The sequence below is a fragment of the Hyperoodon ampullatus genome (assembly GCF_949752795.1).
Source record: "Hyperoodon ampullatus genome assembly, chromosome: 5".
NCBI lineage: Eukaryota > Metazoa > Chordata > Mammalia > Artiodactyla > Ziphiidae > Hyperoodon > Hyperoodon ampullatus.
The window spans coordinates 130,372,797-130,392,503 of record NC_136918.1 but is presented as its reverse complement, the minus strand read 5'-3'; positions in this window follow the sequence as shown (position 1 = coordinate 130,392,503).

Genomic DNA, 19,707 nt, shown 5'->3' with positions numbered 1-19,707 from the left:
CACCCTGATACCAAAACCAGAAAGAGGTACTACAAAAAAAAGAAAATTACAGACAAATATCACTGATGACTATAGATACAAAAATGCTTAACAAAATACTAGCAAATAGAATCCAAAAACACATCAAAAGGATCATACAGCATGACCAAGTGGGATTTACCCCAGGGAAGCAAGAATTCTTCAATACATGCAAATCAATCAATGTGACACACCATATTAACAAATTGAAGAATAAAAACCATATGATCATCTCAATAGACGCAGAGAAAGCTTTTGACAAAATTCAACACTCATTTATGATAAAAACTCTCCAGAAAGTGGGCATAGAGGGAACTTACCTCAACATAATAAAGGCCATATATTACCAACTCACAGCAAACATCATTCCCAATGGTGAAAAACTGAAAGCATATCATCTAAGATCAGGAAAAAGACAAGGATGTCCACTCTCACCACTATTATTCAACATAGTTTTGGAAGTCCTAGTCATGACAATCAGAGAAGAAAAAGAAATAAAAGCAATCCAAATTGGAAAAGAAGAAGTAAAACTGTCAGTGTTTGCAGATGACATGATACTATACATAGAGAATCCTAAAGATGTCACCAGAAAACTACTAGACCTAATCAATGAATTTGGTAAAGTTGCAGGATACACAATTAATGCACAGAAATCTCTTGCATTCCTTTATACTAATGATGAAAAATCTGCAAGAGAAATTAAGGAAACACTCCCATTTACCACTGCAACAAAAAGAAAAAAATACCTATGAATCAGCCTACCAAGGAGACAAAAGACCTGTCTGCAGAAAACCATAAGACACTGATGAAAGAAATTAAAGATGATACCAACAGATGGAGAGATATACCATGTTCTTGGATTGGAAGAATCAATATTGTGAAAATGACTATACGACCCAAAGCAATCTGGAGATTCAATGCAATCCCTATCAAATTACCAATGACATTTTTTACAGAACTAGAACAAAAAATCTTAAAATTTGTATGGAGACACAAAAGACCCCAAATAGCCAAAGCAGTCTTGAGGGAAAAAAGCAGAGTTGAAGGAATCAGACTACCTGACTTCAGACTATACTACAAAGCTACAGTAATCAAGACAGTATGGTACTAGCACAAAAACAGAAATATAGATCAATGGAACAGGATAGAAAGCCCAGAGATAAACCCACGCACCTGTGGTCAACTGATCTATGACAAAGGATGCAAGTATATACAATGGAGAAAAGACAGTCTCTTCAATAATTGGTGCTGGGAAAACTGGATAGCTACATGTAAAAGAATGAAATTGGAACACTCCCTAACGCCTTACACAAAAATAAACTCAAAATGGATTAGAGACCTAAATGTAAGACTGAACACTATAAAACTATTGGAGGAAAACATAAGAAGAACACTCTTTGACATAAATCACAGCAAGATCTTTCTTGATCTGCATCCTAGAGAGAGGGAAATAAAGACAAAAATAAACAAATTGGACCTAATGAAACTTAAAAGCTTTTGCACAGCAAATGAAACCATAAACAAGACAAAAAGACAACCCTCAGAATGGGAGAAGATATTTGCAGATGCATCAACGGACCAAGGATTAATCTCCAAAATATATAAACAGCTCATGCAGCTCAATATTAAAAAAAAAACCAAAGAAGACATACAGATGGTCAAGAAGCACAAGAAAAGCTGCTCAACATCACTAATTATTAGAGAAATGCTAATCAAAACTACAATGAGGTATCACCTCACACCAGTTAGAATAGGCATCATCAGAAAATTTACAAACAACAAATGCTGGAGAGGGTGTGGAGAAAAGGGAACCCTCTTGCACTGTTGGTGGGAATGTAAATTGATAGAACCACTATGGAGAACAGTATGGAGTTTATTTAAAAAAACTAAAAATAGAGCTACCATATGACCCAGCAATCCCACTACTGGGCATATACCCAGCAAAAACCATAATTCAAAAAGACACATGCACCCCAATGTTCACTGCAGCAGTATTTACAACAGCCAAGTCACAGAATCAATCTAAATGCTGACAGACGATTGGATAAAGAAGATGTGGTACATATATATAATGGAATAATACTCAGCCATAAAAAGGAACAAAATTGGGTCATTTGTAGAGACGTGGATGGATCTAGAGATTGTCATACAGAATGAAGTATGTCAGAAAGAGAAAAAACAAATATCGTATGTTATGCATGTATGTGGAATGTAGAAAAATGGTACAGATTAACTGGTTTGCAGGGAAGAAATTGAGACACAGATGTAGAGAACAAACGTATGGACACCAAGTGGGGAAAGCGGCGTGGTGTCAGAGTGGTGGTGTGATGAATTGGGAGACTGGGATTGACATGTATACTCTGATGTGTATAAAATGTATGACTAATACGAACCTGCTGTATAAAAAACAATAAACAAACAAACTAACAAACTAAAACCTCAGAAGCCTGAAGATGGCAGCTGCAGAGTGCAGGACCCATCTAAGCACAGGGCCACATGAAAATGCACAGGTTTTGTCCAGGGAGCTGGCCTTGATCCTGGGACTTTGGAGTGCAAAACAACATCACAGGTCACCTATTCATAGATGATGACTGTTGCAGTTTGAAAACTGGCTACACTACACTTCTCAGTTGAGTACCTGGAATAAGCATGCAGCCAACTTTGGCAGCTATTGAGAGAGGCCCCACCAGGAGTGCATGCTTCTCCGACTTGGCATGACTTGCTGCACTGTGAACTTTTCTGGATCTAAAGAGCATGTCTGGATCCAGAAGCCACTTGGCTCTAGCCTCCACCCAGCTCTCCCCAGTACATGCAGATTATTTTTAGGTGACCTGTGGTGGAGATGTTTGGCTTGTAATTTTCATGCCTAAGCTTTGGGTTTCACAGGAAATGTTTGAAAGAATTTAATATTGATACAATGCAACACACACATATTAAAAAGGGCATATTGGTTTTGTTCTTGTTGCCTAACCATTAAGAAATTCTATTCTTAGTCTTTTTCTCTTCTCCCTGCTCCTTATCAATTCAATCTTCTCCACCTTCACAATTCTCTCTTTTGCCAGTTTCTGAACGTCTCACTGACACACGAATTTCCTTTCCCTCATCTACTGCCAACCCCACTGGTTCTCTATGATGAATGAATTCTTGTTGTTGCCAACTTCCTTTCAGTATTTTCCAGACTCTTTTCTTTTTGCTCTGATCAGATTCTCCTCTGAATTTTTAGACCCGGAATCTAAGTACTGACTTTCTCCATTTGTTCCTCTGAACTGATAACACAATGCAACTCATATTTAATCATCACTCCTGCCTTCCATGTCCCTGTCATTTCCTTCATTTTCTAGTCCTTCTCTTCAATCTTCCATCTTCACTGGATGGCTAAAGTATCAAGAAATAAGTGACCAGCCAGTCTGAATGCCCTAGTTCATTCATCTTTTGTCTTCATTGTACTTACCCTCCCAACTTCTTAGAAACTTACTTAGTTTATACGTCCAACACTCCCATACGGTTGAGAGCAAAATAATCCACTAGACTCTCCTGCCTTAAGTTAAAAAAAAACTGAGCACATGGTATATGCAAGATTTACCTGCATTGGAAGGCGCAATGAGGAAGAGATTGGAAGTTAAAACACATAGTGCTTTAATCACCAGGTGATGCTAATGGCAAAGGTCAGCTTCATTACGGTGTTAGGTGGGTCCAGGGTGGGCAGGTGCCCAGCTCATAGGAAATGCATGATTGAACAATACATCTGTTGCTCGGAATAATTAGGTAAAACACTATGGGCATCGGTAATGAATCAAATGCCAAATTTGCCTTGTGTCCTCTTGAGTTACGGACAATATTCCTGTAAACTGTGCCAATGATCAGAATTTACTTGATTTCTTTTTCTTTTTTCGTTTTTAATATCTTAATTGGAGTATAATTGCTTTACAATGGTGTCTTAGTTTCTGCTTTATAACAAAGTGAAACAGCTATACCTATACATAAAATCCCCATATCTCCTCTCTCTTGTGTCTCCCTCCCACCCTCTCTATCTGACCCCACTAGGTGGTCACAAAGCACTTAGCTGATCTCCCTGTGCTATGCAGCTGCTTCCCACTAGTATCGATTTTACATTTGGTAGTGTATATATGTCCATGCCACTCTCTCACTTAGTCCCAGCTTACCCTTCCCCCTCCCCATGTCCTCAAGTCCACTCTCTACATCTGTGTCTTTATTCTTGTCCTGCCCCTATGTTCTTCATAAGCATTCTTTTTTTCCTTTTAGATTCCATATATATGTGTTAGCATACAGTATTTGTTTTTCTCTTTATGACTTACTTCACTCTGTATGACAGACTCTAGGTCCAGCCACCTCACTACAAATAACTCAATTTCGTTTCTTTTTATAGCTGAGTAATATTCCATTGGATATATGTGCCACATCTTTTTCATCCATTCATCTGTCAGTGGACACTTAGGTTGCTTCCATGTCTTGGCTATTGTAAATAGAGATGCAATGAACATTTTGGTACATGACTCTTTTGGGATTATGGTTTTCTCAGGGTATATGCCCAGTAGTGGGATTGCTGGGTCATATGGTAGCTCTTTTCTTAGTTTTTAAAGGAACCTCCATACTGTTTTCCATAGTTGCTGTAAAACTTCATTCCCACTAACAGTGCAAGAGGGTTCCCTTTCCTCAACACCCTCTCCAGCATTTATTTTTTCTAGATTTTTAGTGATGGCCATTCTGACCCATGTGAGGTGATACCTCACTGTAGTTTTGATTTGCATTTCTCTAATGATTAGTGATGTTGAGCATCTTTTCATGTTTGTTGGCAATCTGTGTATCTTCTTTGGAGAAATGTCTATTTAGGTCTTCTGCCCATTTTTGGATTGGTTTTTTTGTGTTTTTGATGTTGAACTGCATGAGCTGCTTGTAAATTTTGGAGTTTAATCCTTTGCCAGTTGCTTCATTTGCAAATATTTCCCCCCATTCTGAAGGTTGTCTTTTCGTCTTGTTTATGTTTTCTTTTGCTGTACAAAAGCTTTTAAGTTTCATTATGTCCCATTTGTGTATTTTTGCTTTTATTTCCATTTTTCTAGGAGGTGAGTTAAAAAGGATCTTGCTGTGATTCATGCCATAGAGTGTTTGGCCTGTTTTTCTCTAAGAGTGTTATAGTGTCTGGACTTACATTTAGGTCTTTAATCCATTTTGAGTTTATTTTTGTGTATGGTGTTAGGTAGTGTTCTAATTTCATTCTTTTAGCTGTACAGTTTTCCCAGCACCACTTATTGAACAGGTTGTCTTTTCTCCATTGTATATTCTTGCCTCCTTTATCAAAAATTAAGTGACCATATGTGCGTGGGTTTATCTCTGGGTTTTCTATACTGTTCCACTGATTTATATTTCTGTTTTTGTGCCAGCACCATACTGTCTTGATTACTGTAGCTTTGTAGTATAGTCTGAAGTCAGGGAGCCTGCTTCCTCAAGCCCCATTTTTCTTTCTCAAAATTGCTTTGGCTATTCGGGGTCTTTTTTGTTTCCATAGAAAATGTGAAATTTTTTGTTCTAATTCTGTGAAAAATGCCACTGACAGTTTGATAGGGATTGCATTGAATCTGTAGATTGCTTTGGGTAGTATAGTCATTTTCACAATGTTGATTCTTGCAGTCCAAAAATATGGTATATCTCTCCATCTGTTAGTATCATCTTTAATTTCTTTCATCAGTGTCTTATAGTTTTCTGAATCAGGTCTTTTGTCTCCTTACATAAGTTTATTCCTACCTATTTTATTATTTTTGTTGCAGTGGTAAATGGAAGTGTTTCCTTAATTTCTCTTTCAGGTTTTTTAAGCATTAGTGTATAGATGTGTAAGAGATTTCTGTGCATTAATTTTGTTTCGTGCTACTTTACCAAATTCATTGATTAGCTCTAGTAGTTTTCTATTCGCCTCTTTAGGATTCTCTATGTATAGGATCATGTCATCTGCAAACAGTGACAGTTTTACTTCTTCTTTTCCAATTTGGATTGCTTTTATTTCTTTTTCTTCTCTGATTGCTGTGGCTAAAACTTCCAAAACTATGTTGAATAATAGTGGACATCCTTGTCTTGCTCTTGATCTTAGAGGAAATGGTTTCAGTTTTTCACCACTGAGGATGATGATGACTGTGGGTTTGTCATATATGGTCTTTATTATGTTGAAATACGTTCCCTCTATGCCTACTTTCTGGAGGGTTTTTTCATAAATGGGTGTGGTATTTTGTCAATAGCTTTTTCTGCATCTATTGAGATGATCATATGGTTTTTCTCCTTCAGTTTTTTAGTATGGTGTATCACATTGATTTATTAGCATATATTGCAGAATCCTTGCATTCTTGGGATATTCCCACTTGATTATGGTGTATGATCCTTTTTTTTTTTTTGCGGTACATGGGCCTCTCACTGTTGTGGCCTCTCCCATTGTGGAGCACAGGCTCCAGACACGTAGGCTCAGCGGCCATGGCTCATGGGTGTAGCTGCTCCACGGCATGTGGGATCTTCCTGGACCGGGGCATGAACCTGTGTCCCCTGCATTGGCAGGCGGACTCTCAACCACTGCATCACCAGGGAAGCCCTATGATCCTTTTAATGTGCTGTTGGATTCTGTTTGCTAGTATTTTGTTGAGGATTTTTGCATCTATGTTCATCAGTGTTATTGGCCTGTAGTTTTCTTTCTTTGTGATATCTTTCTCTGGTTTTGGTATCAGGGTGATGGTGGCCTCGTAGACAGAGTTTGGTAGTGTTCCTACCTCTGCTATATTTTGGAATGGTTTGAGAAAGATAGGTGTTAGCTCGTCTCTAAATCTTTGATAGAATTTGCCTGTGAAGCCATCTGGTCCTTGACTTTTGTTTGTTGGAAGATTTTACATCACAGTCTCAATTTCAGTGCTTGTGATTGGTCTTTCCATATTTTCTATTTCTTCCTGGTTCAGTCTCGGAAATTTGTGCTATTCTAAGAATTGTCCCTTTCTTCCAGTTCGAACGTTTTATTGGCATATAGTTGCTTGTAGTTATTTCTCATCATGTATTTCTGCAGTGTCAGTTGTTACTTCTCCTTTTTCATCTCTTATTCTATTGATTTGAGTCTTCTCCTCTTTTTTTCTTGATGAGTCTAGGTAGTGGTTAATCAATTTTATTTATCTTCTAAAAGAACCACCTTTTAATTTTTATTGAGTTTTTAGTGTTTATTGATTTTTTCTTGTTTCTTCCATCTCTTTTACATTTATTTCTGGTGTGATCTTTATGACATCTTTCCTTCTGCTAACTTTGGGTTTTTTTTTGTTCTTCCTGCTCTAATTGCTTTAGGTGTAAGGTTAGGTTGTTTATTTGAGATGTTTCTTGTTTCTTGAGGTAAGATTGTATTGCTATAAACTTCCCTCTTAGAACTGCCTTTGCTTCATCCCATAGGTTTTGGGTCATCGTGTTTTCATTGTCATTTATTTCTAGGTATTTTTTGATTTCCTCTTTGATTTCTTCAGTGACTTCTTGGTTATTTAGTAGTGTGTTGTTTAGCCTCCATACGTTTGTATTTTTTAAAGTTTTTTTTCCTGTAATTGTTATCTAGTCAGAGCGTTGTCGTTGGAAAAGATACTTGATATGATTTTAATTTTCTTAAATTTACCAAGGCTTGACTTGTGACCCAAGATATGATCTATCCTGGAGAATATTCCATGAATACTTGAGAAGAATGTGTATCCTGTTTGTTTTGCATGGAATGCCCTATATATAACAATTAAGTCCATCTTGTTTAATGTATCATTTAAAGCTTGTGTTTCCTTATTTATTTTCATTTCAGATGATCTCTCCAATGGTGAAATTGGGGTGTTAAAGTCTCCTGCTGTGATTGTCTATTTCCCCTTTTATGGCTGTTAGTATTTGCTTTATATATTGAGGTGCTCTTATATATTGGATGCATAAGTATTAACAATTTTTATATCTTGTTTTTAGATTGATCCCTTGATCATTATGTAGTGTCCTTCTTTGTCTCTTATAATAGTCATTATTTTAAAGTCTATTTTGTCTGATATGAGAATTGCTACTCCAGCTTTCTTTTGATTTCCATTTGCATGAAATATTTTTTTCCATCACCTCACTTTTAGTGTGTATGTGTCCCTAGGTCTGAAGTGGGTCTCTTGTAGACAATATATATATGGGTATTGTTTTTGTATCCATTCAGCCAGTCTATGTCTTTTGTTTGGAGCATTTAATCCATTTACATTTAAGGTAGTTGTCGATATGTAAGTTCCTATTACCATTTTCTTAATTGTTTTGGGTTTGTTATTGTAGGTCTTTTCTTTCTCTTGTGCTTCCTGCCTAGAGAAGTTCCTTTAGCATTTGTTGTAAAGCTGGTTTGGTGGTGCTGAATTCTCTTAGCTTTTGCTTGTGTGTAAACTTTTGTTTTATCCATCAAATCTGAATGAGATCCTTGTTGGGTAGAATAATCTTGATTGTAGGTTTTTTCCTTTCATCACTTAAATATGTCCTGCCACTCCATTCTGGCTTGCAGAGTTTCTGCTGAAAGATCAGCTCTTAACCTTATGGGGATTCCCTTGTATGTTATTTGTTGTTTTTCCCTTGCTGCTTTTAATTTTTTTCTTGGTATTTATTTTTTGATAGTTTGACTAGTATGTGTCTTGGAGTGTTTCTCCTTGGATTTATCCTGTATGGGACTTTCTGTACTTCCTCGACTTGACTGACAATTTCCTTTCCCGTATTAGGGAATTTTTCAACTATAATCTCTTCAAATATTTTCTCAGCCCCTTTCTTTTTCTCTTCTTCTTCTGCGACCCCTAGAATTCGAATGTTGGTGCATTTAATGTTGTCCCAGAGGTCTCTGAGACTGTCCTCAATTCTTTTCATTCTTTTTTCTTTATTCTGCTGTACAGTATTTATTTCCAGTATTTTATCTTCCATGTCACTTATCCGTTCTGCCTCAGTTAGTCTGCTATTGATTCCTTGTACAGAATTTTTAATTTCATTTATTGTGTTGTTCATCATTGTTTGTTTGTTCTTTAGTTCTTCTGTGTCCTTTTTAAACTTTTCTTATATTTTCTCCATTCTATTTCCAAGATTTTGGGTCATCTTTAATATCATTACTGTGAATGGTTTTTCAGGTATGCTGCCTATTTCCTGTTCATTTGTTTGGTCTGCTGGGTCTTTACCTTGCTCCTTCATCTGCTGTGTATTTCTCTGTCTTCTCTTTTTGTTTAACTTACTATGTCTGTGGTCTCCTTTTTGCAGGCTGCAGGTTCGTAGTTCCCATTGTTTTTGGTGTCTGCCCCCAGTGGCTAATCTTGGTTCAGTTGGTTGTGTTAGGCTTCCTGGTGGAGGGGGTTGGTGCCTCTGTTCTGGTGGATGAGGCTGGATCTTGTCTCTCTGATGGGCAGGACTGCATCTGGTGGTGTGTTTTGGGGTGTCTGTGACCTTATTATGATTCTAGGCAGCCTCTCTGCTAATGGATGGGGTTGTATCCCTGTCTTGCTATTTGCTTGGCATAGAGTGTCCAGCACTGTCACTTGCTGGTCATTGAGTGGAGCTTGGTCTTAGCGCTGAGATGGAGATCTCTGGGAGAGCTTTCACCATTTGATATTACATGGAGCCATGAGGTCTCTGGTGGACTAATGTCTTGAACTCGGCACTCCCACCTCAGAGGCACAGGCCTGACCCCTGGCCAGAGTACCAAAACCCTGTCAGCCACACGGCTCAGAAGAAATGGGAGAAAAAAAGAAAGAAAAAAATAAAATAATATAAAATAAAATAAAGTTATTAAAATAAAAAAATTAGTAAAAATAAAATATTAAAAAATAATACAAAAGAAAGAAGAGAGCAACCAAACCAAAAAGCATACCACCAATTATAACAAGTGCTAAAAAATATACTAAAAAAAAAAAAAAAACCCAAAACAGAGAAACAGAACCCTAGGATAAATGGTAAAAACAAAGCTATACAGAAAAAATCACACAAAGTCCACCACCTCAAATTTGGGATGATTCATTGTCTATTCCAGTATTCTAGAGATGCAGGGTACATCAAGTTGATTGTGGAGATTTAATCCACTGCTCCTGAGGCTACTGGGAGAAATTTCCCTTTCTTTTCTTTGTTCGTATAGCTCCTGGGGTTCAGCTTTGGATTTGGCCTTGCCTCTGCTTGTAGGTCACCTGAGGGCTCTGTTCTTCACTCAGACAGGATGGGGTTAACGTCGCAGCTGATGAGGGGAGATGGAGGGGTACGGAATGCCATGCGAGCCTGATGCAGTAGAAGCCAGCATGAACTTGCAATAGCCGGAGGTGTACCGTGTGCTCTCCTGGGGAAATTGTTCCTGGATCACGGGACCCTGGCAGTTGTGGGCTGCATAGCTTCCCAGGAGGGCTGGTGTGGATAGTGACCTGCGCTTGCACACAGGCTTCTTGGTGGCTGCAGCAGCAGCCTTAGCGTCTCATGCCCATCTCTGGTGTCTGTGCTGATAGCCGCGGCTTGCACCCATCTCTGGAACTCGTTAAGGTGATGCTCTGAATCCCTCTTCTCATGCACCCCCAAACAGTGGTCTCTTGCCTCTTAGGCAGTTCCAGACTTTTTCCTGGACTCCCTCCCAGTTAGCTGTGATGCACTAGCCCCCTTCAGGCTGTGTTCACGCAGCCAACCCCAGTCCTCTCCCAGCCCCTGCCTGCACCAGTAGGTGAGCAGACAAGCCACTCGGGCTGGTGAGTGCTGGTTGGCACCAATCCTCTCTGCAGGAATCTCTCTGCTTTGCCCTCTGCACCCCTGTTGCTGTGCTCTCCTCCGTGGCTCCAAAGCTTCCTCCCACCCCCCGTCTCAGCCAGTGAAGGAGCTTCCTAGTGTGTGGAAACCTTTCCTCCTTCACAGCTCCCTCCCAGAGGGCAGGTTCTGTCCCTATTCTTTTGTCTCTGTTTTTTTTTTTTTTTTTTTCCTTTTGCCCTACACAGATACGTGGGGAGTTTCTTGCCTTTTGGGAAGCCTGAGGTCTTCTGCCAGCCTTCAGTAGGTGTTCTGTAGGAGTTGTTCCACATGTAGATGTATTTCTGATGTATTTGTGGTGAGAAAGATGATCTCCACATCTTACTCCTCCGCCATCTTGAAGATCTTGACCTGTTGTGGCCTACTTAATTTCAGTTGCTACAATTCAGGCCTTAGAAATGTAAGAATTGGGCTTACACATTTATTTTAATATTTAGTTCAATGATCTTTTTTTGCTAGAACATATCATTTGTTTTCTTTCTATCACTTTCTTTCTTAGTCATCTTAATCCATTAATAGATGGACCAATCATTTCTTCATAAAGAAATTTAAGCAGCACCATTTCTTCACAAAGAAAGGTCATTGCTCTGGGAAGAACATTGCTCTTATTTCAGTCTTACTAGCTAATTTCCAGCCATGATTTTCATCATCTCATATGTGTATAGACACAGGGTACTGAGTCACTGCTTGTGGATTGACTATGTAATTGCCCTTCATAGTGACATCTATCTGGTGTTGTCAAAACTTGGCAATCCACTCTCTTCATAAACCCTGGGTGGTTCTCTATCATTTTACAGGTAAAAATAAAGGTAATTCCTAGGCAACTCTCTCAAATCTCTGACCACCCAAGATATTTTACCTCTTGGGTTTACTCCCCTGAACTCCATGGTAGAAACATGGTTGAAACCATGAGTCACAGTTTTTTGGTAAATCTCTTAGGGGTGTGAGATACCTAACCTAAAATCCAGGACCAGGAGGATTTGGGTTGCTGAAAAAGAAAGAATGACTGTGAGACAAAGTGCCTAGAATGAGATGTACATACATTTTCATTTGTGTGTACCTGTAAATGATACCCAGAGGACAGCTCTTTAACTTGTCCCCATGTTAGGGTTAAGCCTTGTTTACCTCCAGTATAAATCATCACTCTTATGGTTTTGGCCATTTTGCAGAAATTATATTTTCCCTCTTGTTTAGAGACGGCTCCACTGTAGTACATTTCCTTGATTGCAGAGATTGTGGGAGTTATGATTCTGGTGCCATTAGCCTTCTCATTTCTGGAAAACTTATCCCCTGTGATAAGGAAGAAACTTGAAGATTTCACATGAATTTTTCTAATGCCCTGTGCTTTCTATATTTGCATACTCATGCTGTGCTTTCCCCAGCTCTGCCTGGGTAACTCTCCCTACTCTTAAAGGACCAGGTCAAAATGCCTCTGTCCTCAAGAAGCCTTTGCCAACCCTCACCAGCAAAATTAATCTCTTCCTTGACTCTTCTAGCTCTTGGTTTATGCCTCTTCTAAAGCATGGATCATGGTTTCATAGCCCAAGAGCAGCTTATTCCCAGGAAAGGTCTCAACTTTTGCTGCATTGCAGGCAAATTCAAAGTGAGGATAATTACGTTTGACCTTGTGTTCCCCATGGAGCCCGACAAAGTGCCTTGCACGTAATAGGTTCTCAATAACTATTTGTTGAATTAAATTAGATTACATTTTATAAATGTTTGTAAATGAGAGAGCATTGCCTTACATGGCTTATAAAAAGAATCTGTTGGGATAAAAATAGTCAAGTAAGAACTTAAGTTGAAGGGTTACATGTTACACAATGAGGTTGTGTCATTTTGGATTTTTGGAAAACCTCTCAGAATTTATGCTTACTAAAGGTCCTGCGGCTTTAGCATTTTGCCCACAGGCTAAAAGGCAATCAAAATGGATATTGATAAAATGGAATATTTTTATCCATGCTAATCAGCCTGGCTCTGGCCAAATTTTTGGCCTTCAGTATGTGCTGCTGAGTAATGTCAGGCACTCACAAGTACACACACTGACATTTACAAGGCATGAGATGGGCTCAGCCAAGTTCAGAAACAAAACACCCCCCCTTTTGATTGGTTCACCAGAACTTCCTCAGATACATTTAGTTTTTGCTACTAGAGGAACTGACAGGCTGCTGGTACCAAGTGAATTTCCATTCATTTCTTCACTCCAGGAAATAACATTTGCATGTGAGGGTAAGGTACTCTGTGAGGTTTTGGATTCATGAGGTTACACGTCCAACTGTGTGAAGGGGACCTTGGGCTGCTCTGGCATTGGCACTAAGAGAAGATGCACGTAGGATTTGAGTTGTTTTAGAACCTCTGATGTGGGATTCATAGAAATGAAAGTGAACAGGACTGCACTCCAAACACATCCTGGATGATCTTAGAAAATGCCAGATAAAAATCCAAGAGGCCTACTTTCTTCTTTCAGAAAAAAATATTATACTAAAAAAAAAAAAAAAAAGAAAGCGCTACTTTACTTTCGTGCTCCATAAGAATATTAGAATATATTTAGTAACGTGTAATTCCACTGCCGTTTTTAGATGGATCCCAACAGGCAGGATCATAGCTCCCCGACCAGGGATTGAACTGTACCCCTTGCAGTGTAAGCACTGTGTCTTAACCACTGTACCTCCAGGGAAGTCCTGAGGCTCTGTCTTTAGATGGGGTAGATGCACTCAGGATCATGGAAGCACGTGTCTCTAATTGAAACACTTCCTTTTTTTTTTATATAATATAAGAAAACATGTATCTATATTGCAAGAATAATAATTTTCTAGACTAGCTTCTGGAAGAATCTTCAATATCATGATGATGATGATGATGATGATGATGATGATTTTTATTGACTATTTAGATTACTTCTGTTTTTTTATTATTATAATAATGCTATTAAGAGCATCTTTATATGTAAATCTTAGTCTACATTTCCTACAATTTCCTTTATATAGATTCTCTCTCTCTTTTTTTCCTGAAGCTTCAAGATTATTACAAGGCATTTCTATGTCCAAGTTATGATTGGAACCCAGTCTCACAACTAAGTTAAAAATGTCTTCTAAGGACTTTATGACATCAGAGACAAGGCACAGCCTAGGGAGGGGTTATTTACTGAAAAATAAGCTGTTTATTTGGTCCTTTTAATGGTCATGATGATCAGAGGATTCATTTCTGGTTGTTGAGGTGACCCAGGTAACGAGACTGGTGATGCTACTTTCAGTTATTTCAAATTCTCTTTGTTTCAGCTCTGTTAAGAGTGAACTTTTTTGCTTAGCCTATTTACTGGCAAATGGGAGCTGAGAAAATGTAGATTAGAAACTGGTTTCAGGAGTTAAATACAACAATTTAATTTTAGAGATTAAAATAATTTGAGCGGGAACCAGTCATTTTCCAAATAAGATATCAGAAACTGTTCTTAGACTTAAAGAATTTTATGTTCTGCTCTATTTATTACTTTCCTATATCCTTTCTGTGAACTAAAGTTTTTAAACAAAACGTTTGCTCATGGTGGTCATAAACAGAACAGAGGTGTTAAAAATTGGCTTTTTATTTTTTTCTGTTTAAATCTTGAGTGTAACATCTCTCTGCCCTTAACTGATGGCTGGTTTTAGTCACATGATTTCAAAAGGAAAAGGAAAAGAAACATATTTTTAGTCTACTCCTTCTAGAATAATCTATGGTGGAGTTTTTAATTAGTGCATGGTACCTATAATAATCTTCCTCTTTCAATCATGCTAAGCTCAATGAAGTCCCTTTGAACAGCAGATAATTTTACAAGCATCGTCCAAAATAAGGGCTCGTTCTTTTCAATAACATTTAAAAATTCGTAGGTGTGCTAGGAAGCCAACAGCCCTTAGAAGTATTAGGTGAAGAATGTCTCAGGATTTCCCTGTGTCAAGATAGTGAATCAATGTATCTTAAGACTCTTTGAAGTCTCCAAACATGGCGAGTTTGGAAGAGCTGGCTGAAAAGTGGTGTAACTAAGAACTAAGGGTTGGCTCTATTTTGGTTGTCAAGAAGTCTTTTGTTTTTTTATAAGAGAAACTGAACAAGGTCTACTCTTAGCCCTGATACCAGTGAGCAGTAATGACCTGGAAAGTTATGTAACTTCTCTGAGACTTTGTTTTCTAATCTGTAGAATGGGTTTGGCCTAGTAGACATCAATGGTTATTTCCACAGTTATTAAATTAATCTATTAAATTGTCATATACTGTACTGTGATGTTCTATACAACAGTGGTACACAAAATGAGAACCTTACAGCTAGAAATGAAAAAAATATTAAGGGAACCTAATTTCATACTTACTTAGAAGATTTTTCTTTTTTTTCCAAAGCTCATTCTATGATAAGATTTCCATGTGCTTTTCTTTTTCTTAATTTAACCTAATATATGCCTGAATCCCTTCATATATTAATGTATTTATTCACTGAATTATAAATACTATAACTTCATACACTGTCTGTTTCAGAAATATTTACTTGGCCATTAGTCCTTCTACATTCAAGGTGAGAGTAGATTATCTACTTCTTAACAAAGAAATGGTCCATTCGACCAAGTTAGTTAAAATAGCAGTGATAAAGTGACTGACTTATTGATTATTTCTGTTTCTCAACTAGTTATTTTGGTGTATAAACATACAGTTTGCTATTTTGTTAGAAATTATGCCAATTTTTGGAAGAAAACATCAATACTATGAAGCCATAAAACACCTTTGATGCTCTTGTAAAAGATGCACAATCTCTTTCTGGATATACTCTTTCTAATTTCTTGGTAGACGGACCAGTTAAATTGGCTGAGAGCCATATCCTCTTAGCCATTCTCTGTTTTAATCATCTTGCTTCTGAAAATACCATCCTCTTGGTACTATGAACAGAGACCCTGTTATAACAGTAAGATTGCCTCTTAGAGGGGCACACTCTGAAGGTCAAGTTCAAGGTTGCCAAGTGCTTAACAATATTGGTATTCACACCTCTTGACTGTAATCTTAAACTTAAAAAAATACTAATTTGTTTAGATCAGTTTTAGGTTCATGACAAAATTGATAGGAAAAAAAGAGAGAGGTTTCCCATATACCCTCTGCCCCTACATATCCATAGCCTCATCTGTTATCAACATTCTCCACCAGAGTGGTATGTTTGTTATCACTGATGAGTCTATGTTGGGAGGTCATAATTATCCAAAGTCCATAGTTTATCTTAGGGTTCACACTTGGTTTTGTGCAGCCAATGGGTTTGGACAAATGTATAATGTCATATATTCATCTTTATCATTTCATCTAGAGTATTTTTACTGCCCTAGAAATCATCTGTGATCCACTTATTCATCTCACCCCATCTCAAGCTTCCAACACCTGGCAACCACTGATCCTTTTAGTGTCTTCATAGTTTTGCTTTCTCCAGGAAGTCATATCATTGGAAACACATAGTACATAGCCTTTTCCGATTGGCTTCTTTCACTTAATAATAGGCCTTTAAATTTTCTCCATGCCATTTCATGACTTAATGGCTCATTTCTTTTTAGTGCTGAATAATATCCCATTGTCTGGCTGTACCACAGTTTATTTATCATTCACCTACTGAAGGACATCTTAGTTGCTTCCAAGTTTTGGCAATTATGAATAAAGCTGCTATAAATATTCATGATCATGTTTTTGTGTGGACATACATCTTTACCTCCTTTGTATAAATACCAAGGAGCATGACTGCTGGATTGTGCAGTAAGAGTATGTTTAGTTTTGTGAGAAACTGCTGGATTGTGCAGTAAGAGTATGTTTAGTTTTGTAAGAAACCACAAAACTGTCTTCCATATTTTGCATTCCCATCAGCAATGCATGAGAGTTCCTGTTGCTTCACATCCTTGTCAGCACTTGGAGTTGTCAGTCTTTCAGATTTTGGTCATTCTAGACTTTTAAACTTTATAAAAGGTGACATGCTATTAGAAATTCTGTGTGAAATTTTGGCTGCATTTCCTTTATTCCAAGAAACAGGTTTGTGCTCTCAAGATTCTTAAAATGGACTCTGGAGGCAGGTAGCTCTGAACTTGAGAAAGTTATTTCAACTTTCTTTGCCTCAGTTTCTTCTTCTGGAAAATGGGACAATAACCTTATAAGTTATTGTGAGAATAAGTGTGTGGAACAGTGTTTGGTACATATAAAACACTATATAAGTATCTACTGTTATGATTATAAAGATATTGATCATTACTTTTACTTTGAGAAACAAATCATGTTCTTGTTTCTGATGGTGGCATAGGGTTTCAAGGAGGTAGATAGTTCAACCTCTTGGCCAATGCCTGAATCTCCAACAATAGGAATATTAGAAAGTAGAGCCAACTTGGATAGATGAATACAGCCCACTACTGGGTGCACAAATTAACACTGCAACAGGACTCTAAAGTACCAGGTCTTCAAAAGTCTTAAAAAATTAGATGACCAAGTGTATGGTGTTTATTTCACAACAAGGTTTATCAAAAATCTAAATCAGGTTGCTCAAATATAGATGATTTGGTAGATTTGGTAACATGAATAATTCACTCGCCTCCAAGTATTTGGAGAAAGCAAACCAGAAAGTGGAAATTCTATGAAAGTTCTATGGAACAGGGCAAGAATATTCCCACCCCACTCTGACAGTCTCCCTCTGACAGTGGAGAGAGGGACCAAGTTTTATTTATTTATTTAAATTGCAATATAGTTGATTTACAATGTTGTGTTAGTTTCTGGTGTACAGCAAATTGATTCAATTATATACGTATATTCTTTTTCAAATTCTTTTCCATTATAGGTTATTACAAGGTGTTGAATACAGTTTCCTGTGCTATAAAGTAGGAATTTGTTGTTTATCTATTTTACATATAGTAGTGTGTATCTGTTAATCCCAAGCTGCTAATTTACCCCTCCCCCTCCCCTTCCATTTGGTAACCATAAGTTTGTTTTCTATGTCTCTGAGTCTGTTTCTGTTTTGTAAATAAGTTCATTGTAGCATTTTTAAAAATTCCACATATAAGTGATATCATATGATATTTGAGGGACCAAGTTTTAAGTGGAGCTTAGTTTCATATAATTGATAATCTGCATGTTTTCTCAGAGGATGGAATATGTCTTTCCATTTCGTATTTCTAATTCCCTATGTTCAGAATCTTTTTGATTCCCTGGAATTTTCTTTAGGATACCCAGATATCCCAGCAACAATTCTCAAACCTCACAGAAACCTCTAAAAATAACTTGAGGAAAAGAATTGAGCCCAATAAGTCCAATACTTGATGGAAACTCACATACAGAACAATGGCAAAGTAAAGTGAAGAAGAACTAATTAAAAGTGTCTATGTGGGAGGGACCTTCAATATGGTAGAGGAGTAAGATGTGGAGATCACCTTCCTCCCCACAAATACATCAGAAATACATCTACATGTGGAACAACTCCTATAGAACACCTACTGAATGCTGGCAGAAGACCTCAGACTTCCCAAAAGGCAAGAAACTCCCCACATGCCTGGGTAGGGCAAAAGGAAAAAGAAAAAAAAATCAGAGACAAAAGAATAGGGATGGAATCTGCCCCTCTGGGAGGGAGCTGTGAAGGAGAAAAAGTTTCCACACACTAGGAAGCCCCTTCACTGGCTGAGATGGGGGGTGGGGGGTGGGGGGAAGCTTTGGAGCCATGGAGGAGAATGCAACAACAGGGGTGAAGAGGGCGAAGCAGAGAGATTCCCACAGAGAGGATCGGTGCCAATCAGCACTCACCAGCCCAAGAGGCTTGTCTGCTCACCCGCCGGGACAGGTGGGGTCTGGGAGAGGACTGGCGTTGGCTGTGTGAACACAGCCTGAAGGGGGCTAGTGCATCACAGCTAGCTGAGAGAGAGTCCAGGAAAAGGTCTGGAACTGCCTAAGAGACAAGAGACCACTGTTTCAGGGTGCAGGAGGAGAGAGGATTCAGAGCACAGCCTAAACCATCTCCAGAGATGGGCACGAGGCGTGGCTATCAGCGTGGACACCAGAGATGAGCATGAAATGCTAAGGCTGCTGCTGCTGCCATCAAGAAGCCTGTGTACCAACACAGGGCACCATCCACACCTCCCCTCCTGTGAGCCTATGCAGCCTGCCACTGTCAGGGTCCCGTGATCCAGGGAAAACTTCCCTGGGAGAACACACTGCACACCTCAGGCTGGCTGTTGCAACATCATGTTGGTCTCTGCTTCCACAGGCCCGCCCCACATTCTGTACCCCTCCCTCCCCCCAGCCTGAGTGAGCCTGAGCCCCTTAATCAGTTGCTACTTTAACCCTGTCCTGTCTGGGCAGAGAACAGATGTCCTTAAGCGACTTACATGCAGAGGTGGGGCCAAATTCAAAGCTGAACCCCCGGAGCTGTGCAAACAAAGAGAAAGGGAAATCTCTCCCAGCAGCCTCAGGAGCAGTGGATTAAATAGCCACAGTCAACTTGATGTACCCTGCATCTGTGGAATACCTGAAAAGACAACGAATTATTCCAAAATTGAGGTGGTGGACTTTGGGAGCAACTATAGACTTGAGGTTTGCTTTCTGCATCTAATTTGTTTCTGGTTTTATGTTTGTCTTAGTTTAGTATTTAGAGCTTATTATCATTAGTAGGTTTGTTTATTGATTTGGGTGCTCTCTTCCTTTTTTTAACATATATATATATATATATATATATATATATATATATATATATATATTTCCTTTTTCTGTTTTTGTGAATGTGTATCTGTATGTTTCTTTGTGTGATTTTGTCTGTATAGCTTTGTTTTTACCATACATCTTAGGGGTCTGTCTGTCCTTTTATTTTTTTACTATATTTTTTAGTGCTTGTTATCATGGGTGGATTTGGTTTTTGGGTTGGTTACGCTCTTCTTTCTTTCTTTCTTTCTTTCTTTCT